The following is a 26,719-nucleotide window of genomic DNA, read 5'->3' on the forward strand; positions in this document are numbered from 1 at the left end:
TACAAGTGGTGCATTCTGTCCTACCAGTGTCCTTGATCAGACCGTGTTGTTAAATTCAGCTGAGAAATATAAGCACACAATATTTGGAAATAGCCCAGCATACTTCAATCGTTTTATTAACTTCCATTGCCCCTCCGTGTGGCAAATTAAAAAAAAACACAAAACACAAATTATGCTAACATTGTTTCATTGTATCAATTTTCACAGCTCAAATGACATTCGTTTTTTTTCTTCTGTATACTAGACATGACAATTCGAAAAGTTTTGTGGAATGTATCTATTTGTAATGAACTGCATTTTTGATCAGATTTTATACCAGTTTACTCTACTCTGCCTTACAGCAGAGATGGTGATGCCAAAATTCGCTACTCTAATTGATTTTGCCAGAAGGTTAGCTCTTAAAACAACTTGAGAACATCAATGCTCATGTGGTCTTTTTGAATAATTATGTCATCTTGTAACTGAATTTAGGAAATGTAATCATCCACACTCCTGTTTTGCGGTAATAAATGATTTCAACAGAAGTTCTCTGCATGTTGTTTTCCTTACAAACTACTTACTGGGAATTATGTAGGAATAAAGAGTTGAGTATTGTGGTCAAGGATACATAGGGGCTTGCTAGAGTTCATAATGTTATATGGTGTCAAACAGCTGCACGTAGTATGGTGATTCGCAGCTGCCAAGAAACTGAGAAATATAAAAACTGCTTCTGACTTTTTGCAGCAGCACAACGATGGCTCTGCAAAAATTTGTTTATTTCCTCTTTTGAAGGAAGAGGAAACACCTGCTATAGTGGTGTCGGTTCTGTGTATCTTTCAGTATCTCCTACTCTGAAACATTGAAATGTCTAATCTATATTTGATAGCAGACTATATTGTGATTACAAAAAAAGTTTAAGGGCCCAATTTCTGTTCCAAGAAGCCGGTTTTAAAATATGTATTCAAGTTTAAACTGAAGGGTGTAATGTAAACACTGATAAGTTTCAAATGCAGAGCTCAGAAACATCCCTCACCATCCCAACTGCGTGATCCTTAATATTGAAGTAAAACTCCCCTGGGTTCATTTCATAGAGGAAATTAACACGTATTAAGATGACTGGATGCGATACAACATGACACTTGATCAATATTTAAAAAAAATATATATCGTTTATTTTCTTGCTTTTTTTCTTCTTCTTGAGTGCAATGTTCTGAGATGGCATTGCGACTATGTAATTAGTAGGAGCAGACAATTGTTACTATTCTTTGTAAATACGGCATTTAGTCTTTGTAGTGGCAGCGGTTTAATACTTCTCATGTCCTCAACAAGACTGGAATATTATATCAAACACCATTCGGTAAATTGGACAATTTAAATTCAAGTTATTATATACAATTAGAATGAAAATATAGACGCAGTAATAAAAGTTTTGCACCAAGCATACTGCAGGTGAAACCCACCTAATTCACTGATGTATAAAATCCACTATTCTGCAGTTTTGTTGTCTGCTTTACACTCAGGATTATATCATCAATCTGCACTGCTGATTGCAATGCAATAGCCAATAGATGATGACGAATTGCATTATGGAAGCTATACATCTGCTGTAAATCTAGATACAGGTATCTATACAAGCTGATACATATTTGCAAAATATATTCAGCACATGGAGCATAGAAATGTACATACTATATATATATATATATATATATATATATATATATATATATATGAAAGGAGCTATATAAAAATGTATTATTATTATTATTATTATTATTATTTATCAGCTCATGGTGGTGTTATGAAGGATGAACAGCTCTGATGGGCAGAAGGGTGCAGAATTGCCCATATTCCGCTCCCCCCACCCCCCGGGAGAATCACAAACCATACTGTTGCTATGTTGCTCATGAGAGAGAGAGAGAGAGATGAAAAGAAAACATGCCAGAACATCTGCTACTGATAATAGAGGGGAGAGACACTTGTTGATTCACCGTATTATGACTTCTGAGAGTATTATTTATCTTATACCATTCTGTTCATTAAAATTCCTCAGTGGACAGCCGGAGTGGGCTGGTTTGATGGACACAGCCATTCAAAATTGATTGATAGCTGAGACCCTGTGAATAGGGATAAAAGTGAGGTCTGGAGAGACACCCTACAGGCACACCAGGAGACACAATAGTGGGCACTGATTGAGTGTTGGAACCCATGGGAAGATGTGGGGCATCGGAGACCGAACAAAGAGATCGGTCAGTTAAACTCACAGTGTTATAGCATGGCCGGTGGGGCTTGTGTGTGTGTACACTCAAGCCAGAGTGACGGGTCCACCACAGAAGAACGGTCTAGCTGAAGGACAGAGGTGTCATAACTGAATGGCCACACCGACACGACGGATCAAGAACGCAAAGGAAGGTTTGCCTGACTGTAGCTGTTACTTCTCGCGCTCTCTCTCTCTCTCGCTCTCTCAAACGATTACAACACAACAACCATATCTACCTCAGCACGCATGAACTGAACTGAATTTTATACTTTTCAATGACAATTCATTATCCCCTAGACATCGATAGAGCTTGTTTATTATTCCTTATTATTATTCCCACACTTTTAGGTTTATTATTGCTAATGTGTGTTATCTATATATTTGTATTATTGCCATTGATTTGCTTATTTCACTAATAAACACTTTTGAATATAGTTCCATCAGACTCCAACGGATTCTTCATTCTCAGCTGGTCAGACACCTTGTTAGGGGGTACGTAACAAATTGGGGGTCAGTGAATCGGGATAAAAGTCCCTTATCTGATCTGGTTGCTTGGGTAACCAGATGGGAAACCAGCAGAGATGGAAATAGACAAATGTTTAGAAAGCCCGACTCTGAAGGCGCTAGAAGGTGCCACGAAGAAGGAATTGGTGAGCGTTGCGAAACAACTAATACTCTAGGCAGTAAAACCGTCGATGAGAAAGTTGGAGATAAAGAGGGCCATAGCCAAGCATTATGTATCCAAGGATGTGTTCACGTCTGTGGTATTGGAACTGTTCCCTGAGAGGAAACCTGTCGATGCGGAAGTTCAGTTAGAGATGGAAAATTTAAGGTTGGTTGCGGAAAAGAAGAAAATTGAGTATCAGATGCAGCTACAATTGTTGGAGGCGAGAATAGAGAAGGAAAGAGCTGAGTTGGAGGCTCAAAGGTGGAAGGAAAAAGCTGAAAGGGAGGAAAGGGAGAAAGAGAGGCAGCATGCGCTGGAATTGGAAAGGGTAAAGAAGCAGGGAAGAGACCGGACGGCAGATTCAAGTGAGGGGTTCAAGATTGGTCGGGACATCCAGTTGGTACCTTCATTTGAGGAGATGGATGTCGATAATTTCTTCCTCCATTATGAGAAAGTGGCTGTGAATCAGAACTGGCCTATGGAGAAATGGGCTGTTCTGTTATAGAGCGTACTTAGGGGGAAGGCTCAGCTAGTGTATTCGGCATTGTCCATGGAGGAGTCTAGGAATTATGAGGAAGTAAAAAGGGCTGTATTGAGGAGTTACGAGTTGGTGCCAGATGCATACCGGCAGAAGTTCTGGAACTTGAGAAAGCACTGTAACCACACGTATTTAGAGTTTGCCCGTGAGATGCAGATGTGTAATGAGCGTTGGTGCGCCTCAAAATGGGTTGTTGGAGATTATGCTAAACTGGTACAGTTAATGCTGATGGTGCAATTTAAAAGTTCTATCCCTGAAAGTATGAAGGCGTACTTGGATGAGAAGGAGACGGAGACTCTGTCTGCGACTGCCAAATGAGCAGACGAGTACGCACGAACCCACAAGGCAAAGTGTTCCTCAAATAAGAGTTACCAGAAAGGCAGTAGGGACGGTAGAGAAAGCCCACCGGCTGAGGTAGAGAATAAGCCGGGAGCTAGTGGAAAAGGTAAAGAAGAGGAAAGACAGGCTGGCAGGAAATTTCCTAGCTTTACCTGTTATAATTATGGTAAAGCTGGTCAGATCGCATCTAAGTGCTTTGCTCCGAAGAAGGAAACAGGAAAAGGGAAAACAGCGATCCCTACAGGTTGCATTGAGTCGGTCAGCAGATTGATGAGGGGAGATAGTGCACAAGAGGGGCGTGAGAAATTTATTTCGGAAGGGCGGTGTCTGTGAAAGAAGGAGAATCCCCAGTTCCAGTGAGGATCTGCAGGGATACTGGGGCTGATCAGTCATTGATCCTAAAGAAGGTGCCGGATTTCGGTCCTGCAACTGGAGAGGTTGTGTTAAGAGCCATAGGAAAAGGGACAGAGCTGCACTTTTGCACAGCATCATTTTAAAATGTGACCTGGTATATGGACCAGTCGAAATAGGGATGCGGTCGGAAATACCGAGTGACTGTGTGGACGTCCTTCTTGGTAACGATTTAGCAGGTGGTGACATGTGTTCAGCAGTTAAATTAACAAGCAAGCCTGTGAGTGCGAGGACCCGCCCATAGATTCTAAGATCTATCCCGCATGCGCAATCACTCGCAGCATGTCGAGAAAGGCGGCTGAGAAAGAAGCCAGTTTAAATGAGTCCAGTGTTGATTTATTTGAGACGTCTTTACCGATCCTATACCAAGAGGGGTTAGGGGATGGTAAAGCGTTGAATAGTGAGGTTAAAGAGAGTAACTGAGAGGATCAGGGGAACTTAGAATTTGAAAAGGGACTGGTATTGGAAGCCTAGAAGAGGCTTGTGTTTGCTTGTGTTCAGTTTGTTGAAGTACCTCTGGAGTCATAGGGTACTGAACCTTGTATTGAAACTTAGGAAAAGTCTGAGGTATCTGATTTAGTTGAAAAGGAATGCAGTCCTTTTGGGTCAGATGGACTTGGTTCAGTGAAAAAAGGGTTAAACTTGGTACCAGTGGAAAATGAGAATTCTCAGTTGTTTGTGCTAGAAGGGGTGTTAAAAGTTAGTGAGGAGATGAAAGCTGGTGATGTGAATATTATTGAAAGTGAAGGGAAAGGTGTTGTTCCTAAATTGAATAACGAAAATTTAAAGTCTGACTTGGTTTTAGAAAGATTGACCAAAGGAACGGGACCGTTAGCTGAACAATGGCTTGTTAACAAGGTGCCTGTGAATCAATTACAGTTTGTTTTGGAATTTAAAGGTAAACAACTCGCTGTTGTTATTCAAGGAGGTGATTTGGAGAGACGGAACCAAAAGTGTTGTTTTGACAAAGAGAGATGACTTGCAGATGTTAAACTGAAAACAAATAGAATGAAAGATCCTGAAGATAAAATTAATGACTTGATTAAAAATAAAGAATTGTGTGGAAGTTCAGAAAATGGGCTTAGTTTGGAAAACATTAGTGATAAGGTGACTCCTGTGAAAGGAGTATGTGAAGGCCTATTCCACACTAGTGAGCAAGCTGACCACCTGAGCGTTAAGTGGAAAAGGGACAAATGTTGACCAAATGCCACTTTGAATAACATGATCTGGTTTTGAAGGAATTTGACAAAGCATGTGAAAAATAAAAACACCATGAAAGATTGACTGTTTGAATGTTAAGTTTAAAAGTAAAAGAGAGATTAGTATTTGCACAAACTTTTGTAATGTACTACATTATATTCACACATGTATTGGTTCACGCTTTGTAATAGACATCTAAGCTGAGAACACAACCCTTTTGTATTTTTTTTCTGCTAAACTGAAAAAATAAAAATCGGCGGTGATTAAGTTGGAGTCTGTTGTTACTGGAATTTGATATTCAAATACAACAGGTAAAGGGCAGTGATAATGTTATTGCTGATTGTTTATCTAGATGTTAATTTGAATGTGTATCTATATTTTTTTTGTAGTTAAGACCACTTCTGTATTTTGTTAAACACTGTAATTCAGTAAGATGCTGTATTAGTTAATTTACACTTTGGTGAAAATTCCCAGAAGGATGGGGGATGTTATGAAGGATGAACAGCTGTGATTGTCAGAAGGGTGCAGAATTGCCAATATTCCGCCACCCCCCGTGAGAATCACAAACCATTATTGTTGCTATGCTGCTCAGGTGAAAGAGAGATGAAAACAAAACATGCCAGAACATCTGCTACTGATAGGAGAGGGGAGAGAGACTTGTTGATTCACCGCATTATGACTTCTGAGAGTATTATTTATCTTATACCATTTTGGTCATTAAAATTCCTCAGTGGACAGCCGGAGTGGGCTGATTTGATTGACACAGCGATTCAAAAGTGATTGATAACTGAGACCCTGTAAGTAGAGATAAAAGTGAGGCCAGGAGAGACACCTTTCAGCACACCAGGAGACACACTAGTGGACACTGATTAAGTGTTGGAACCCACGGGAATGTGTGAGGCTTCAGAGACTGAACCAGGAGATCGGTCAGTTAAACTCACAGTGTTATAGCAGGGCCGGTAGGGACTTGTGTGTGTGTCCACTCTTGCCAAAGTGACGAGTCCACCACAGAAGAACGGTATAGGTGAAGGACAGAGGGGTTATAACTGAATGGCCACAACGACACGACGGATCAAGAACGCAAGGAATGTTTGCCTGACTGTAGCTGTTACTTCTCACTCCCTCTCTCTCTCTCTCCAACGATTGCAACACAACAACCATATCTACCTCAGCACGCATGAACTGAACTGAACTTTATACTTTTCTATGAAAATTATTTATCCCCTAGACATCGATAGAGCTTGATTATTATTGCTTTTTATTATTCCCACACTTTTAGGTTTATTATTGCTAATGTGTGCTATCTATATATTTGCATTATTGGTATTGATATGCTTATTTAACTAATAAACACTTTTGAATATAGTACCACCAGACTCCAACGGATTCTTCGTTCTCTGCTGGTCAGACACCCAGTTACTGGGTACGTAACACTGGTAAAACATGAGGTACAGCCATAGTAATACACACGGAGTTCTCGATTGCTAGGAGCAAACTGACTGTTCCAGTTGTACCTCGTTTTGTGGCTTCTCTGCAAATTACACCGTCATTATTGTACAGTCCGTATTGCATAATGCCATTCTGTGATGAGGGCGATAGCTTTTGTCGATATTAGTATTGCGACAGTATATGCCCTGTTAATGTTCAATAGTCGTTTAATTCCCTGCTTAAATTCAGCATATTTCTTCTATTTTGTAATTACTGATATCTAAATGTAAGTTGTTTTGCCTTTTCTGAAGGAATACCTGTTTTTGGGAAAATTTCACTAAAGTCTGAGGCAGGCGTTCGATGCTATCTTTCGCAATCAAGTATGCTCAGATTGTTAGGTGTCTTCCATGAAAGGTCGTGCTCTTCCATTGTTTATCTTTTTCTTCCGTACTGACAGTCTATTTTTCTGGGAGGTGCTGTCCTTTCTGCTTAGTGTTGAATACTTCCTATTAGGATTTTCAAAGCTCCGCTGTGGATGTGACTCAGGTTTGCTATGTTGAAGATATACCCTTAGACGTTTATCTGACTTGGCAAAATGTTTATATCTCTTATTCTGCTTACTCATTCTGTCCTCAGTAGTGCCATTCTGAGCCTATTGAAATATATATAGCATGCTTCTTCAAACTTCTTAGTCTGGAGGGACCTCTGAGATCGTTTTCAGGTTTCAAGGAACAACTGCGTAAAAAAAAAGCTATTAAAACTACAGCTCAGAGTATGTTGGAGTGTTCAGTAATGTTATCTATATCATAGTGAAACATAATTGGCAATGGTCTTTTTAAAACATATTTTTTTTCAGCCAATCATTCTTGAAACAAATACAGTTTGTTTAGTTAAGCTTTCATCTTATGGAATTAATCTCTTCTTTTTTGTTACTTTTCAGAAAAATAGAAAATAAGGTGAACATAATTCAGTATTGTTAAATATCTCTCTTCAGCCAAAAGGGTTTTATTTTTTCTTTTATAGATTCTATACATTTGTTGGTTAAAAGCAGTCAATAGATTTTAACTAATGCTGTTTACAATATTAAAATTTATTGACAATGCTGAATAGTAAAGTTATGAAACACTTAAGATATAGCAATGTGAATACAAATATATCCCAAGACCCAATTTTATGCAGGGCTTTGAATAAATATTCTTACTGAGTGAAACGTACAGGGAAATATAAGCCTTGCCTTTGAAACCAGAACTTGCTTTTGCTCAATCCTGGGTCTAACGTGAGATATGTGCACACGTATGTGATTTTCACTAACAGGAAATGATATCTATCAATGGTTTTGATGCTTATTAACCAAGGAAACGCTTGCTCACACATATAAGAAATTAAAACAAAAAAAAATGCAGCCAAATATTCCTTGTTTTCCAATAAATTCCAGGATATACTTCTTTCAGCAAATTTCAGCTTCAGTTCACAATGGAACTGCAGCGTATGAAGTTCTTCCTCCTCTCTTGAAGTAAAGTTCTCTGGCTGAATGAATGATTCAGAGGAAGGGGCCCTCACCCTGTCATTCAACTATGCACGTATTGCATGTGGTGTGTGTGTTTGGGGTGGGAGGATTTATCGTTCAGTTTCGTTCATCATTTTTAAAAAGACTCGAGACTTTCTGATATCCTTCCTGACTCTCAAACTCAAGCAGCAGCGGAAATATTTCAAGATTTATTTTTGCAAGATGATTTTCCTAAATATTAAGTTTCTTTTTAAATACAGGATGCTCAATAAAATGACTGTTAAGTAGTCTATGTTCTACTGCCTTTCTTTATCTTCAAAACAATCATTAAAATATGTGCTACTATTTCCTTGAATGTATTCCTGCTCAGCATTTCCGCTCAACCGTCAGGATTTCTGTTCTCATCAAGAGAAACGAAACCTCTCATTCAGCCAACCGCTAATGAGGCATCATTAGTACAGATGCCAACATCGTTCCTCTAAGATGGACCTTTTGTTTCTACATTTGTAGACCAAACAATTAGTATCTCTTAGCGTTTGCTTGTTTTGGGCAGCTCTTGGTAACAGAAATGTTTTCCTGAAGTTTAACATAATTTACAGATCTTGCAAATGCTATAGCATGCCAATTATAGGTGAAATCCGTTGACTCAAAAAACTGGATGGAGACGCTATTATTTTTAAGTGTATCACACAAAACCTCTTCAGCATTATGTGACATGTCATCGGTCTGTCAACGCATCGTAGAGTTTGAGAGTGAAACCTTTACGATTCTTCATACTCCTTTGTGTCCTAGGATTCATCTGCTATAATTTTACACGCTTGTGTTATTAGATTCTCACTAAATGTGTATTTTTTTGTTTTCTGGGTCCTATGGTCTATTGCCAATTAACTTACTTGCTGAAAGTTTTTACTGACTGTGACTTCATTAACAAACTCTGCACCATGTTTTAAAAATCCCAATTCCAGTTTTAAATGATCACCGCTTTGAGGTGCCACGCGTCTTTTCACATCTGCTGGAGCCATCGCTGCATTTATAAATTGTTTGTCACAGATTAGGCACAATGGAATAGGACAACCTGGATTAGTAGTCCTTGTAAAACACATTGACAGGTAGTTATCATTGAAAAGTTAGCCTTCAGGTGTCCGGTGTTGCACTAGTGCAGTGAAACGACTCAGAAGAGTGTAATTCTTCATCATTAATCTTTTCAGAATTGTTCGTTCGTCTAGCCCTAGAAATCCCCTCTTCCATATCATTCCTCCCTTCCAAAATTCGCCACAATGGGCAGTCAGACATATCTGTAATATTCATTCTTTAGAATGCAAATTTCCTCTAATTGACTACTTCGCTAGAGATTTATTTCGCTCCCATAAGTAAAGAGAAGTTGTGGATGGTAATTCGGTACAGAGAGGCTGACATCACCGCCCAGGTTAGGTGACTCCATTCATTAAAACGCACGTTACGATCCCCATCCGCCTGCCTCCCCAATGGTGCAATTCGACGATCATAAATTATCACCGTCCTCTCTCGTCAAAATCTGAGAATCCTTCTGTTCTGCACTAGCATACAAGGATAACCGACGTCTTACGGGACTGCTGACTGAGCTGTATTTCCATCCCACCGCTGCGAGCGCGAGCATCGCGCGTAGCACGAAAACTAAAAAGAAAAACGACTTGTTTTAAATCACAATTACTAGCCAAACTTTTCAGTTCTAAGTTTAATTTGTAAATTTACCATCCAGGTTTCGGACTAAGATGTTATGCCAAAGTATATTTTTGTTGCTATCCCAAATAGATATAACATTACATAGTCATATAATCTTGTATTAACTACTAATTTCTTACATTTACTATTATTACAAAGCTGTCACGTTTATTCCTGGCATTGGATGTCTGTTCTGTCATTACGTACTCACAGCATTACATAAACACCCACTTGAAGCACACCGACAAGAGCTCAGCTGTTGAAAATGCTATTTTCCTGGCTTTTTGTATAGCTCTCCATCACTAATGGTTTACTACAGGGGACAGCGATTCGTTCCCTTATTTTCACGTCATGTAGTAATTATTTAGATGAAGGAATTTAGGAAATTGTTGGCTGATTTACGGAAAGTAGTTGGAAGTGCAGTTGTTATTCAGAAAGCAAGGAGTCTGCAGAAGGACGTAGGATGGAATAAAGAACAAGAAACGACAGATGGAATATAGTGTACTAAAATATATGGCCATGCACGTTGGTGGAAGAAACAACCGTGTACACTATATTGTCAACGAGGAGTTAGTACAAAAATCATAGCCGCAAAGCGATTCTGGTGCAGGATTCCGCACAGATTAAGTTGTAGGTTAAGACTATTAGGATGACAAATTCAGTATCCGGACACATTTCAAGAGGACTAGACGAAATGAAGAATAATTTAATTTTGAAGCCTCCCACGGCAGTGGTCACACCACATTTGGTGAGCAGTTTTGGCGCCTGATTTGCAAAAAGTTTTATTGGCAATGGAGTGGATGCCAGAAAGGTTTCACGATTATTTCGAGCATGAATTTGAAAAAAAGAAATAAGGTGCGCTCTTAGCTCTGGACCTGTAGTCTCTGTGTTCTCTTTTCAGAAGAATGAGGAGAGATGCCATTTAAACCACACAAACATTGAAAGACCTAGAACGAGAGGAAGTTCCCTTAAGTTTTTTGTGTCTAGTCTTACAAATCAAAGCCTTAAAGTAGTGGTGCGTGAGATAAGGAGGAATTTTGTGAGCCAGATGGAGGAGAATCGATGGAAATCATTGTCACGGAGGGCAGTGGCCGAGTGATTGAATATATTTAAACAGAGTTTGTCAGTGTGTCAAAGATTAGAGATACGCAGGATAATAGTAACTCAGACATGATGGAATGACTGGCTAATCTTGATCATCTGAATGGCCTAAATATGTACCGACGTCGTATGTGTCGTCTTTTCTTTCATCATGAAAAGTCATCTCGACCGTCAAATACACTCACTTGCCACATTATCCCTTACCTAATAAACTACGCACTGAGTGTATGTTCGCGGTCTTCTGTTGGAAAAACATACAAACAAATAAACAAGCAAACAAACAAACCTCTGCTTCAAGATTAGAGTGTTCTGTGTTTGGACATGGCCTTACTCATATCGCTATGGTAATGCGTGTTCTTTGTTTTCAATTACTGTCACCTACCTGACTTCTTGCTTAAACCTGTAAGGTAATTCTCGTGGGACTTACCTCGTCAAAAAAAGGGGATTCACCTAGAACAATGTATTTCTGTTTCGCTCTGTTTCTTCCGCACCATTGCCTGTGAACCTGAGAGTCTTATACGTGAAAATACCAGGACATTTGTAGTTTTTGAAAAACTCAAACCACCCTGTCTGGCAACAACAATCATTACATAGTCAACGTGGCAGATATCGCATTTCATCACCATCTGATGTTTGGTATCAACGACAACTGAACATCTTGTCGACATGCATTCAGTTGCAGTCATTTGTTTGATAGATTCACTATTAGCATTGACGAGCAGATGGATAGGTCTTCCCAAAAAGAAGTAGCTACCGACAAAAGACCGAATTGAATACGATTACAATGACAATATTATGTTCGTTAATTTATTACATTGTCCTGATTTTAATTGTGGTACATACTCTCACTGATAGTATTAAGGTCTTTAAAATAGATTGGATGTATCATGAACGAATATCAAGCCAAGGCCACTGTAAATTCAACTTCAACTGAAGATTAGTCAAATTTGCAGCCAGCAGGTACATTGAGGATGCAGAATCAAAGAATATAGCAAAAATGCACTCAAAGTTTTAAATGTCAATGCCGGCAGAGTAAGAAATAGGTGGGTGATCTTGCTGCAGGATTACGGATTCCAGGATTGGTGTTGTGGCAATCATGGAATCGTGACTGGCTGATGGTTGCAGTTGGGAGCTGAAAGTCCAAGGTTGCACTTTGTATCGAATGGATCGAAAGATAAGCAGAGAAGATGGATTGGCTTTGCCGATGTAGAATTACATGAAATCAGTAGAAAGGTGTGCCATACGTGGGCAAGATGTTGAATCCTTGTGGTTTCTTTTAAGAAAATGCAAGAGTAAAAAGATCCTGATGGCAGTTATAAAGATACCTCGCAACAGTACGTCGGATATGGACAACAGATTACTGCAGGAAATGGAATAGATTTGTCAAAAGAATCGATAGTCATGGAAGATTTCAACATGCAACCGATTGGGAAAATCAGTTTGCAAATAAATCTCGAGTGATTGTGTTGGATGACTGGGAGATGTTTTATCAGATCAGTTTGTAGCCGAGCCTACACGATGATCAGCTATACTGCATTGGATGTGTTGTAATAAAATGAACGTCATTAGTGAGATTGATGTAAAAGATCCCTTAGAAGCAGTGACCACAATATTTTTGATTTCAACTTGAAATTTGTTAGGGAGAATGTAAAGTCTGACGCAATAGTATTCCAGTAGAGGAAAGAAAATTACAATGATAGGAGAGAGGATTTGGTCAAAGGAAATTGGAAATAAATTCTAGCACTGCATAAGAAAATAAGAACATTTCGTTTGCCTTCTTAATAACCTGTTCTCCCTGCATGCCAATTTCTTGTGATTCATGAACAAGCACTCCTAAGTCCCGCTGCTCAATAGCATGCTGCAATATTTTACTATTTAAATTATAATCTGCTCCTCTATTATTCCTTCCATAATGGATGATTTCGCATTTACCAAAATTGTATAGCATCTGACAGACCTTGGCCCTCTCACGTTACGTATCTGCAGCATATCCCTCCGCAGACTCTACACATAATCTGTACAATTTGTTTTTCCACTCAGTTTAGTGTCTTCGGCAAGTTTTGATATGCCACATTCAGTCCCTTCTTCCAAATCATCAATGTAAATGGTAAACAGGGAGGCCCAGCACCGACCCCTGTGGCACCCGACTCACAACAGACTGCCGAACGGAGCACACCCACATATACCAACTCTCTACCTTCTATTCGTTAACCAAATCCACTATCCATGCCAATACACTTCCTCCTACTCCATGCAGAGTGTTACGTATTCAGGCAACAATAAATATAGATGAGATAGGCAAGGGTTTTTATAACAAATAGCACGTTTATTAAACACTGAAACAACCCCCCTCAAAAGTAAACAAACCCAAACGTAATCGGAACTCAGCTGCTGTGCGACACATTCACAGTTCTTAATAGCGCTGCATGTTCAAACAGTTCTTTAAAACGGTATTGAAAATAAAACAGTTCTTTAAAACGGTATGCCGAAAGTAAACAGTACTTTACAGCGGTATGCCGAAAGTTCAAAAGCTCACAGTCCTTTTAAAAGGAGAGACTTTTTAAAGCGATTTAAATTCTCTTCCACGTCGTTGTCCTTCGATTCCCCGGCGTCGAACTTTCCCACGAAGAATTTTATAAAATATAACGGCTTAAAGGTACTGACCTTTCTTTCCACACTATTCTCAATCCTTGCTGGTCATCCCAGGGATTAACAGCGAGAATAGTCAACGAAATCCTTCCGAATGAGGATCACACAAGGTCGAACTTTTCCACCTTCGAAAATCGGTTCTCCTCGATTTTTCTCTTCCAAACTTTTCTTCACTCTCCTCCAGCAAAGAAACCATTGGCAATGACCTTTTAAACTTTAGGCATTATATAGAACTTCATTTTTAACTAAACTGCGTCATCACATTAAATCACGCAGGGACATGAAGTCATCTTGGCAAATTCCGCCACGAACTGCCCCACCTGACAGGGTGGGTCTTCCTTTTATACCCTGTAAAAAAAACCTGTCACATGACCTCTACTGGCGGGAAAATGACATCACTCCACCATCACAAAACCATTACCTCATGTCCAGTATAACTTCAATCCCAGTCACGTGACAAGGGTACCACTGTCACATGTCACGGGTACGTAACAATAGTTATATATAAGTCTCCTGTGCCGCATCTTATCCTTCTGGAAATCCAAGTCTACGACATCCACCTATTCCCCTCTATTCACTGAACTCCTTAAATTCTCAAAGAACTCCATTAAGTTTGTCAAACAGGACCTGCCGTTTCTGAATCCATGCTGCGTCTGTCTAATGCAAACATTCCTTTATAAATGTTCCGCTATTTCTTTCTTAATGATATGTTCAAGCATTTTCCCGACTACAGGTGTTAAGCTAACTGGCAAATAGTTTCTCGTCTTGTGCATACATCTTTTTTTTTAATAAGTGGCGCGACATTTGCTGCCTTCCAATACGCCGGGAACTGCCCAGAGTCTAGACAGTTTTGGTAAATGATTACCAACGCGTCTTCTATAACCGCCGCCAATTCCAACATCACACTGGAATGGAACCCATTATGACAAGCGGACTTATCTACTTTCACACCCTCTAGTTTCCTCATCAATATCTCTTTAGTGACAGGGCTTAGATCGAGGTCCTCACCTCCCATTTCGTACATAACATCACTCTTTAGCATATCAGATGTGTACTTCAGCATGAAGACTGGCACAAAATAGTCGTTCCATGCCTGAGCAATTACCCTATCACCTATTATCAATTGTAATGATTGCAAAGTAATAATGACGTGAGTTTCTGAGGCAAAAATTAGGAAGTTGTAGGATAAATTTATTCAAAAATCAAGTAAACACTCAAATGGCAAAACGGTGTAGCTGTGGCTGACAGGGGAAGTCAAAGATAATGTAAAACAAAACTGAGGGGATATAACAGAGCCAAAAAACTACTGGGAAGACAGAGGATTTTCAAAAGGCGACAGAGAGCAGCTGAAAGAATCTTTAGGAGGAAGTAGCTGAAATATAAAAGCAAAGTGGCAAACACTACCAAAGTCGATATTAAACTCCTTTTTTTCAAGTATGTAAAATTGAAACAGAGATGTCAGTCGATATATGCCTGCTGAAAAATGATGCTGGTTTATTACCAAGGAATGCCAAGGAGATGGCAAGGAGGAGGCCAAGGAGATGGCAGAAGAACTAAGCAAGTATTTTGCATCAGTATTCACTGTGGAAGACACCAGCAATGTGCCAGATGTTAAAGAGTATGAGGGAAGTGAAGTGAGTGCAGATACTTTTACAAGAGATTGTGCTCTAAAAGCTGAAGGACTTACCCAAAGTAGTCCCCTAGTAGTAATGTTCTAGACTTACCCTAGTAAGACTGCACATTAGAGTTTTGAAATTGGCAACGGTCGAGATTGTGGAGAAATTGGTAATGATCTTTCAAAAATCATTGGATTCTGGCATGGTGTTATGGAGCGGACAGCTCCAAATGTCACATAAATATTTAAGAGCGGTGGAAGGCAGCGGAAGAAAACTAAAGACCAGGTAATCTGACACCAGTGGTTAGAAAGATGTTGGAGTCAAGTTTTATGTCTATGATGTGGAGTTAATGGAGACATTGAATACGATGTGATAAAGTCAGCAAGCTTTACTTAATATTGTCTTTCTAACCCTTTGAAATTCTTTGAGAAGATTGCACGTAGCTAAATGCCATAAAGTTGATACTGTATATTTAGATTTCAAGAGGTCTTGTGAAGGTCCCACACATGAGGTTCTTTACCAGGTTAAGAGCCATGATACCATTGGGAAGTTGCCGGCATTGTTAGATAATTGGTTGATAAGTAGGGAGCAGTAAGTTTGAATAAATGAATCCATTTCTAGTTGACGCACAGTGAATAGTGTTATTTCACAAGGTTTCGTGAGGGGAGCGGTTATTTTTATTCTGTATCTCAATGTTTCTGATGAGATGATGGAATTGATGGCTTCTTTGCCAAGTTTGCAGATGATACGAATATTGTTGGAGGGGCATGTATTATTGGGGAAACAGATGGGCTGTAGAAAAGGCTTAGAAAGATTAGGATATTAGACAAGAAAGTGGCAAATTAAATAAAACATTGGGAAATGCATGGTATTGCACTTGTGTGGTAGATATATATGTACAGCCTAATTTCGAAAGGGGGGTGAGTATTCGAAAATCTGATACGTAAAGTCACTTGGGAGTGCTTGTGAAGAACTCTCTGAATATTAGCTTGCAGGTGGAGAGGAAGACAAATGAAATGTTCACATTTATTTTAAGAAGTCTAAAATATAAAATCAGGGATGAAATACTCAGTATTTATAAGGCACAGAAATTTTACGAGGAGTTTTTGCTCCCTCATCAAAGAAAAGGTGTGGTGGCATTGGAGAATGTTCTAAGGCGGTACACAAGGAAGATTCAGGGAATGCAAGGGTTATCATGCGAGGAATGTTTGATAGCTCTCGGTCTCTACTCGCTGGAATTTAGAAACATGAGTGGGTATCTCATTGAAACCGTCCCAATGTTGAAAGGCCGAGACAGAATAGATGCAGAAAGAATGTTTCCCATGGTGAATGAAACTGGCACCAAGGGAGAAAGCCTCAGGATAGAGGTGTTATCCGGTTCGGGCATAGTTCAATTGCGAAGTGAGACACACTGAATCGGGTCGAAATTTCACAGACTGTAATGCGAACAATGCTAAAACGAAAAGGAAACAATAAATGCTCAGTCAAACGAGTCCGTTAACTAAAACTGTCAAATTTAAAAGAAAGCCTACACTGTCGCAGAAGAGAACAACTAAATTTGAAACGAATACCGCTAGGCTTCAGTGTCAGTTGACTCGACAGTCCTATGTTTGAGGCAAGGTCGAATGCAAACAGACAACGAATTTTTTGCTGTGCTGGTTTCAAGTCTTGACAAGCAGTACGGCGAAAAATCAAGTTAATTACTATCCTAATGAAAAAAAAAATTAGCTGACACGTGCGTGTACACAAAAGTAATTGCCGTATCTACTGCGCTGCCGAATCCGTAGTCGTGACAGGGCCCTCCGCTCTAGTCGCAGACCCTGAGACGCCAAGGTCCTGTGTACGCTGAAAGTCCCGGATCAGCGATTTGTCCCAGATTTCAATCGCCAGGATCCAAGTACGTTCTTATGGATCGTACACATCCCGGTGTACAAAGTACTAGACTTTACCACATACCCGGCGAAATGCCAGGTTGTGCCACACCATATCGTCTAAGGAGCAATGTACCAGGTGGCAAAGAGGGTGACTGGGGCCAAGGGAGAGGTAGTAACCGGTTTGTGCTGGGAAAATGGAATATTGTATGCATCTTCAATGTTGCTGGTAGATACAATTTATACGACAACTAGTTGACAGAGTTTTTTTTTCCTTCAAACGTCTCCACGCTGCGCGGTTTCTCCGACTCCCGATTTTCTGCGGAAAATCTCTTGATAGCAACTAGACCTGCTCTTCTGGCATGAATGGACTTACGGTTTGTCGGAGCCGTCCAGCCTGTGGAGAATGGTGTTTCTGGGTGCGCAGCAGAGAAGATCTGGCTCGTCTCCTGGTGCGGTTGTAGTGCTGCATCAGCTGTTCGCAACAGGAACTCAGAAGTCAATCTGCTGATGACGGAAGATCGGGGGCTTGAATCCCTGTTTGCATTCAAAGGGAGACATACTGGTTGAGTATGACTAGGATTTATTTAGGGCAATCTCTGCCCAACGCAATTGGGAACTTGAGGATTTGGGGTTGCAAGAGGCAAGGCAGCGCAGGGACGTCTCCAGCTCCTGGTTCACTCTCTCAGTCTGGCTATTGGTTTGGATGTATATCCCGGAAGAGAGGATGACCGTGTCTCTTAAAAAGAGCAGAAATTCTTCCAAAAGCGGGAAGTAAACTTCAGTCTACGAACAAACACTATGTCTTGAGGAAAGCAATGGAGCCTGAACACATGTTGAACTGTGGTAGTCTCCCGCGCCGATGTGAGCTTAAGGAGGGCAATACAGTGGGTAGGATTGGAAAATCGATCCAAGGTGGTGTTTTCATTTGTCTTTGGCATCCAGTGATGAAATTTACTGAAAGGTGTGACCAGGGGCTGCAGGCCACAGGCAGTGGAAACAACAGATCCTCCGGCTGCTGGCGTAATGTCCTGTTCTGAGCGCAGGTGCGGCAGGCCGGTGCAAACTTATGGACATCATAGGAAATAGATTGCCAAAAAATGTATCTACATAAACTCCTGGGATGGTTGAATTCCCAGATGCCCAGCCAGACGGGAGGAGCGACCCCTGTCGAACACTGTGAAACACACCACAGAAGAAACAAACAGCCGGTTCGTAGGTCCCCCATCGGGGCCTGGATCTAATTGTTGGGCGGCCCTCACCTCTGCCTCTATTCCCCAATCACGGGAGGAGCGATACTCGAGCGAGGAAGTATAGGCTATGGATCGGCATTGTCCACAGATCCGTCGAAATGCCGGGAAAGAGCGTCAGCCTTTGTATTCCTGCTGCTGGAATGATAGATTGTACCCTGTGAAGAAGATAGCCTATTCGACTTGACGAGAATGGAGTCTCTTAGCATCTTGTATATAGGAGAGGTTCTTGTGATCTGTGAAGACCAATAATAGATGTTCTGACCTCTTCAGCCAGTGTCACCATTCCTCCAGAGCCAACTTGACAGACAGATGTTCCTAGTTCCCAACAACTTAACTCTTCTCGACCGGAGTAAAGCGGCGGGCAAGCGAGGCACGAGAATGCAGCCGGCTATCCGAAGTCGACCACAGAGAGATGACAGCTTCAACACCAACCTCGGATGCATCCATCTCGATAATGAATGGCTGAGATGGGCTTGGGTATTCCAACAACGGGGCATTGGTGAAAGTCGTTTTAGATCTGAAAATGCGTTGCTGGCATCGTCTGTCCAATGGAATGCTGCTGTGGTCCTCTTGGACAATGCATATCTTGGAACCGTGATAGAGGCAACATTTTAGATGAAGCGGCGTTAAAAGTTAGCAAACCCCGTGAATCGCCGTACCTGTATGAGTCTCAACGGTTTCGGCCACTTTGGAAATGCTTGAACTTTAGTAGGGTCCATTTGAGCCCCAGGTAGGGTTAGTACATAGCCCAAAACCGACCTGTTTTTTACTGCCTTTACATTTTTTTCAGGTTTGCTTTGCAGGCTATTTTCAAAAAGACGTCTGGGAACCCACGGGACATGCTGGGCGTGTTCCTGATGGGAGTAGCAATAAATAAGGATGTCATCTAAATGGACAAGCACTAACTGTTTCAACATGTCCACTGAATATATCATTAACGAAGGCGTGGAATACCAAAAAGACCAAAAGACTGCAGCAGGTACTCATAATGGCCGTTACAGTTGTTGAAAGACTTTTTCCACTTATCCTGTTCTCTTATGCGAATCAGAGTGTAAGCATTGTGCAGATCAATTTTGGAAAATTATGGCTTGTTCCCTGGAGATGTTCAATTGCGGACGCCAGCAAGGTAAGAGGGTCGCGGTTCTTCACAGTGATGTAGTTTAGGGGTAGATAATAAATGCAGAGACGGAGCTTGTCATCATTCTTCCTCACAAAAAAAGATGTTTGCTAATTTCGACGGCGGAAACCATGGGATAAACCCCATGGTCAATGCTTCCTTGATGTATCCCTCTATGCCCCACCGTTTACGGACGGAAGATGGAAAAGAGCCGAACGGTAGAGGGAAACGGGAGGACAAGTGTCAGGTAGGATTTCCATGCGACAGTCGTTGGCCGGCGTGGGGAGAGGGTGGTGGCCTTTCATTTACTGAAAGCCTCAATGAGATACGCATATTCAGCTGCAATCACACACAGGTGCACATCCCTATCTGACACAGCAGGGGATTAATGGAACGGAGCTTTAGCTGGACCCAGACAGGTGACAGGCTTTCTTGTCACTATACTTCGAGTAATTTCAGAGAACAAGCAATCCGTTAGTTATGTCGGGATAACCGGGGAGTTCAGAAACCAGTGGGAGTTCAGGATATTTAACGAAAGAGAAAGATGTACACTGTCTTCATGATGGTAGCCTTCAAGCACGAGTCGGAGTTGTTCGTTGAAACAATGGATCTGATGGGCTCAAAGAGGTCAACTGTCCTGCGACTTGACGTTGATTTTTTGTCTTAATTCCTGAGTTGAATCTCCTCATCATTGAGCGAGTGAGAGGTTCATGAGATTGCCGGCTGCATTGGAGTCGATAAACGCCTTATGTTCCTTGCTCTATGACCTCCACGACAAGGAAGTTACGAGCATTACACAATTAGGGGAAGCTGATTTAAGAGAGAAACGACCCGTGAGGATTTCCCTCCATGCTGACGTCTATACTCTTTTACTACACGCTCGTCACCACAGTGGAGACAGGAACCTGTTCTGCTGTCTCGCTCTCCTTCCTCCTCAGATAGGCGCATGCGCCCCATTTCCAGAGGCTTCTCCGTGGGCTAGAAGCTGGGTTCTGAGGGAGGAGGAGAATGCGAGGAAAGGCGGTGAGAAGACGGTGCGTAGGAAGCTTGAAACATACATCCGCTGCGCCATTCAGTCATCAGCTTAATCCGGTCATGCAGAATACACTGCTCGCCCCAGACAGCAATCCCATGCCGTAGGTCTGCGTTCAATCCAGACGAGAATGTAGTGATGAGAGATCTCCCAATTTAACGCGTAGCTAAGCAAGGATAGGGAACTTTTTCTGCATAGGCTCTCACCTGTGCCTTGGCGCAGGAGCAAGACTCCGTGGGCTGCAACCAGATCCCGTAATTAGAGACCAAAACCCTCCGTAACTCCGTCACAAAATGTCGGAACAAATTGACTGTGGAGAATCCTTGCGCTCGTAAAGTGTTGAACAGACAAAGTGGAGGTCCATCAATAAGATTTACGGTGTTCACCAATTTTCGCGCCACATCAACAAAACGACCAGGCTGGGCTTGAAATGTCAGCTCGCATTAGTTAATAGAATTTCTGAAAACTTTGCTATCCCCAGAATATTTGCCTTGTGTTGAAATATTCGGTTCCTGTACAGACGTGGGAGGCAAAGCTGGTCTGGGCCCGGGAGTGGGAGCATTACTACCGGAGATCTTTGGAACAACAAAAAAGGTGGACCTGCGAGATCCTCGGATTAGGGCTGTGGCGGGTCAGAGGCTTCTGAATTGCGTTGGGGAAATGGTTTCTGTTATATGTTTTCATTATATCCAGAATGCTATTATAGATTGTCTTAAATGAAACACTCTTCTAAATTCCTCAGGTACAAGGATTATGGACGCTAGATCTTCTAGACTTCTAAAAGAGGAGTTGAATAATTTGGAAGAAGAAGTCAAGATTTGGCCGATTAGCCACTACAGTATAGAAAATCGGGTGAGGTATGGGTTTGGCGAGATCCCTTTCGTCTTTTATCTGGTTATGTTCAAATTGGCATTCGAATCTTCACTATCAACTTAAACTCTCATTTGTGTTTCAATTCACGGCAGTATCGAAAACATCTTCGTTATAAAGTTTGTACAGTTGCTTATCTACACGCCTAGGGCCTGCTCCGTGCATAATCGCTAAAAAAAAAGAACTGTTGGCTGATACTTCCAGGAGTCCGAATTAACTACCAGCTTCTCGTCCTAACAGTTTTTTTACTTCTTTATGCTTTCCCTCTAACTGCAAGGATTTTCTGTTAGGTGTTCTGGTTTTCTGATATGTTGAAAAGAGATATTAGTGTGAAAATTCGGTGCAGCATATTGCTTCTGATAAAAAATGATAACATGTGGTGAAGTGAATGTAAGGTACGAATATAATAGAATTGACAGGATATGAATACATGAGTAACTGATGATCTGTGCGGAAGTTGTAAACCGGAGGAACTTTGGCTATGTTGCATACTTCCGTAACTCTGCTATTGAACAAGAGCGTTGCTGATTCATGTTTGCTTTTCAGTAAATTTTCTTTTACCATTTATGTCTATATCTCACAAGTATTATCGAGGGCTGTGCAAAATCAAACAAAGCCAACGTGCAACATTAACTTTAGCAGACAACCGACACGGAATAGAACTTTATTAAGCCAGGTTTTGATTAAATGAATGGACCACTGTGGCCAGCTTGCAAGTAGCAAAATACTAGTGCTTTGAAGTCAAATTTTTGGAGATCCATTGAGGGTTTTTTTCAGTAATTTTGTTCAGCAGCATCAGGGAAACTGTGTGTGAGTGAGAAATTTTGCCAAAATGCCCGTTCTATTTGCTCAAAAGCTATTTTTGGAATAAATGTGAGTAAGTATTTTTTTTTCATTTGTTTGCAGAATATATTGAATGGTTTAAAATGCATGCTATGAAAATCATGGAATGTCACATTGTCTTAATTGAACATTAGTTTCATTTTAACTGACGAGAGGAATGGGAATATTCTGTACTGCTAAGGTAATCCTGCAATCATTGCAAGTCATCATAGCAGCAAAAAAAAAAACAACTCTCTATGGCATGAAAACAATCAAAACCAGGAATTCCAAATGCTCAGGAACCCTGAAGTTTCGCTCCACGCAATAGTTGAATATTAACATCTTGGTAACTGTCATCTTTGAACTACCAGTGCAAAATTTCTCTTTGCTGCTTAATTCCTTTAATCTCGTGGCAGTGAAGATCAAATTCGGGTTATAGAAGAAATTCCATAATCTTTTCATTCCAAATCTTCCTTCAATAACAGTATGCGTACAAAAATGTAATAAAGTAATATAAGATCGAAGAGAAAAAACGCTTTACTTTAAATAAGTTGCCATGGTATGTTGTAACTGTAGTTCTGTTCAAAAAAGTATCAATCCGTAATTTCGAAAGGATGTCTTGAGGCTCGAGGGAACCTGTTCAGATCTTAGAGGAAGGATAAGGAGGATAGATTGGAATAATACAATGCCAAGTCCATTACGCCGCATTACATGACACTAAATATATAAAGTTAATTCAAGCACAAATAAAACTAAATATCATTTGTTATTTAATTTAATTATGAGGCGAGATGCAGACCGGTTCAGGTCGCCACACGAAGTGGCACAACCGGTGTTTCGATGGAGTCTGGCTAGACTGAAAAGTTCAAATTATTGGGGCGAAACGACTTACGCTCCGATTAAAATTGCTGCTCTGTGGAGTTTACTAGACTCTATGCTGAGCTATTGGACTGTCTTGCGGATTGCAGTTCAAAAACACTTTTGCTTGCGTTTACAGATTGCAAGATGTTTTTTTTTGTTTCATTTGTTACGATACGGCAGCAAGTAATTTAAAATTCAGACAGGTTTTTATAAACAAATAAATCATTTATAGAACACTGCTCAATAAAAAATGAAAAGTAAACAAACAGCTAACTTAATCGGATGTTAACTGCCATACAGTTAACTCGAACAGTTTTTAAAATGCTAAATGCGAATATAATTCTTAAAGTGATAAATGCAACCGTGCAAGTGATTCAAACAGTCAAGTAGGAGAGACTTTGCTGAAGTAACGAATTCCTCGACGACGTGATTTTACTGCTGATTCCAGCAGAAATAAGCCTAGTCCGAATGTTTACGACGAAGGAAATAAAAAAGGCTTAAAGGAACCTTCCGGTACTGAGGCGACCAGAACTGAACACAGTACCCAAAGTGGGGTCTGACCAGGTTCCTATATAGCCCGAACATTACCTCTCGGCTCCTAAATTTAATCCATCATTGATGAAGGCCAATACACCGTACGCCTTCTTAACCACAGAGTCAACCTGGGCAGCTGCTTTGAACGTCATAAGGACTCGGACCCCAAGATCCCTCTTACACTGCCAAGAGTCCTAACGTTAATACTATATTCTATCATATTTGACCTAATAAAATGAACCACTTCACAATTATCTGGGTTGAACTCCATCTACAACTTCTCGGCACAGTTTTGCATCATATCAATTTGCCGCTTTAAACTCTGACAGCCCGCCACACTATCGACAACACCTGCAATCTTTCTGTCATTAGGAAACTTAATATCCCATCCCTCCATCTTCTTATCCAGGTCTTTTAGGGAAAGAAAATCACGAAGAGTAAGGGTCCCAGTACCGATCCCTGAGGTACTTCACCTTTGACCGACATCCATGCAGAAAATGACCCGTCTACAACCACTCTTTGCCTGCTGTGAGCAAGCCAATTCCGGATCCACAAAGCAATGCCCCCTTGATCCTATGCCTCCTTACTTTCTCAATAAGGCTTGCATGGGGTACTTTTATAAAATGCTTTGCTGAAATCCATACTTATTACATCTAATGTTCTTCCTTCATTAATGTGTTTAGTCATATCCTCAGAAAAATCAATCAGGCTGGTAAGGCACGACCTGTCCTTGCAAAGCCATGCTGACTATTCCTAATCATATTATACATCTCCAAATGTTCATAAATCCTGCCTCTCAGGATCTTGTTCATCAACTTATAGCGCGGAGGTTTGATGAATTTACGTGCTCAGACGTTGCTTTAGTTCAGACCGGCGCTGACGTAACGGGGGTGCAACTGCCGGTTTCTATCGGTGCCCAGATAAGGCGCGGCCAAGGCCTGTCCATTCTGTCAGGGAGGAGAAGAACGTAGCGGAGCGTTACGAGTCCCAAGTGGAGCTTCCCCAAGCTGGGGGCGAAGACTTCAATAACAGCGTTCTATCTTTTCTGAAGAGTGAGTGATGGACTGATCGGAATTGCTATGCCTCATTAAAACCCGTCCCTCAGTGAAAAGTGAGTATTCTGAGGTAGTATCCGCCCTTACCTCTGTGGCGAATAAATGAAGAAATGCCGAGTGTCAAAGACCCTGCTATGGTAGCTCCACCTATTCTCTGTAATAGCGCCCACCCCAAAAGGGGAAAAGGTGGATGAGACTGGGCGGAGCAGACCTTTCAGTTGTTAGATGAGTGGCAGTGAACTGATGACGTGAAGCTACAGAGACTGTTTGAAAGTTTGAGTGGGAGCATGGCTGATGTTCTGGCTGTTGTGAAGACACACCTTGTGAGCCGGACCATACTCACTTCAGCACCCCCGGACATGGATGCAGATGCAGGCTACTGGGAATTTCCAAATACAGTCTCTGTCCCAATCTTCCGGTACCAGGGCAATGTGCTGGACAAAGACATAGCTTCCCAGGCTGGAGTATCTCACGAGCCGCTAACTAACCCTTTGGAGGCCCGGGCTCTGGACGGAAAACTGCTGGCTCAGGTGACCCGCTGTACGCCGCACCCGACCGGGATCCTGTCCGGTAACCATCGGGAGGAGGTACGATTCAGTCTCATTCTTTCACCTCAAGCCCCAATATTTCTAGGGTATCAATGTCTGTCGCAACACCATCCCTACATCGATTGGTCTACCGGGAGGATAGCCAAATGGAGCCAGTCCTGACACTCCAACTGACTCAGCCTCGTCTCCCAGGGATGCTACCATGACTCCGCCTGTCCCGGAACCCCTCGATTCGTTCCGAGTCCCCACAGAATACCATAACCTGGGACCGGAGTTCTGTAAACAACGGGCCCGTTTCCTGCCTCCGCACAATTTGATTGTGCCATCGAACTTCCCCCGGGGCTTCGCTACCCAACAGTCGCCTTTTTAACCTATCCCGACCGGAGAGAGAAGCCATGGCGACTCCGTCGCGGCGGGCATTTTCAGACCTTCATCTTACCTGGTAGCCGCCGGTTTCTTCTTTGTAGAAAAGAAAGACGGGTTGCTTCGTCTTAGTATTGATTACAGCGGCCTAAGAAGTATAACAGTTAAGAATAAGTACCTTTTACACCTCATTAGTTCGGCTTTTGAACCATTGCATGGAGCCACCATTTTCTCAAAGGTTGACCTTCGTAACGCCTAACATCTAGTCAGGGTGAGGGAGGAGGATGAGTGGAAGTCGGCCTTTAACACACTTCTGGGCCACTTCAAATATCTGGTCATGCCGTTTGGCCTCACCAATGCTCCCGCCGTTTTCCAAGTCCTCATTAATTACGTACTGAAGGACTTTATTAATTGGTTCATATTCGTTTACATCGATGATATCCTCATTTTTTCTCTAGCACCCCCCAAGAACACGTTCACCATATCTGTCAAGTTGTCCAGAGACTGTGGGAAAACCAATTATTTCTGAAGGCGGAGAAATGTGAGTTCCACGTTACTTCGGTCAGATTCCTGGGTAACATCATCGTGAGCAGACCCAGAGAAGATTTGGGCAAAGGAAGAATGGCCTAGGCCCAATACCCGCAAATAACCTCAATGATTCCTGGGCTTTGTAAACATCTACCGCCGATTTTTCAGAGACTACAGTCGAGTGGCAACCCTCTTTGCCCGGCTTACCTCGCCTTCTTCCCCCCCCCCCCCCCTCTGTTGGGACTCTGAAACTGACTCAGCGTTCATCGACCTGAAGAGGAGTTTCACCACCGTTCCCATCCTATTCCATCAGGACCAAGCCCGTCAATTCATTGTCGATGTGGACGCCTCTGACTCCGGGTTAGCAGCAGTCCTATCCCAACTTTCAAGTTCGGACGAAAAACCTCACCCCTGCGCCTTCTATTCTCGCGGACTGTCCCCAGCCGAGCGGAATTACGACGTCGGGAA

The sequence above is a fragment of the Hemitrygon akajei genome, chromosome 1, assembly GCF_048418815.1.
Source record: "Hemitrygon akajei chromosome 1, sHemAka1.3, whole genome shotgun sequence".
NCBI lineage: Eukaryota > Metazoa > Chordata > Chondrichthyes > Myliobatiformes > Dasyatidae > Hemitrygon > Hemitrygon akajei.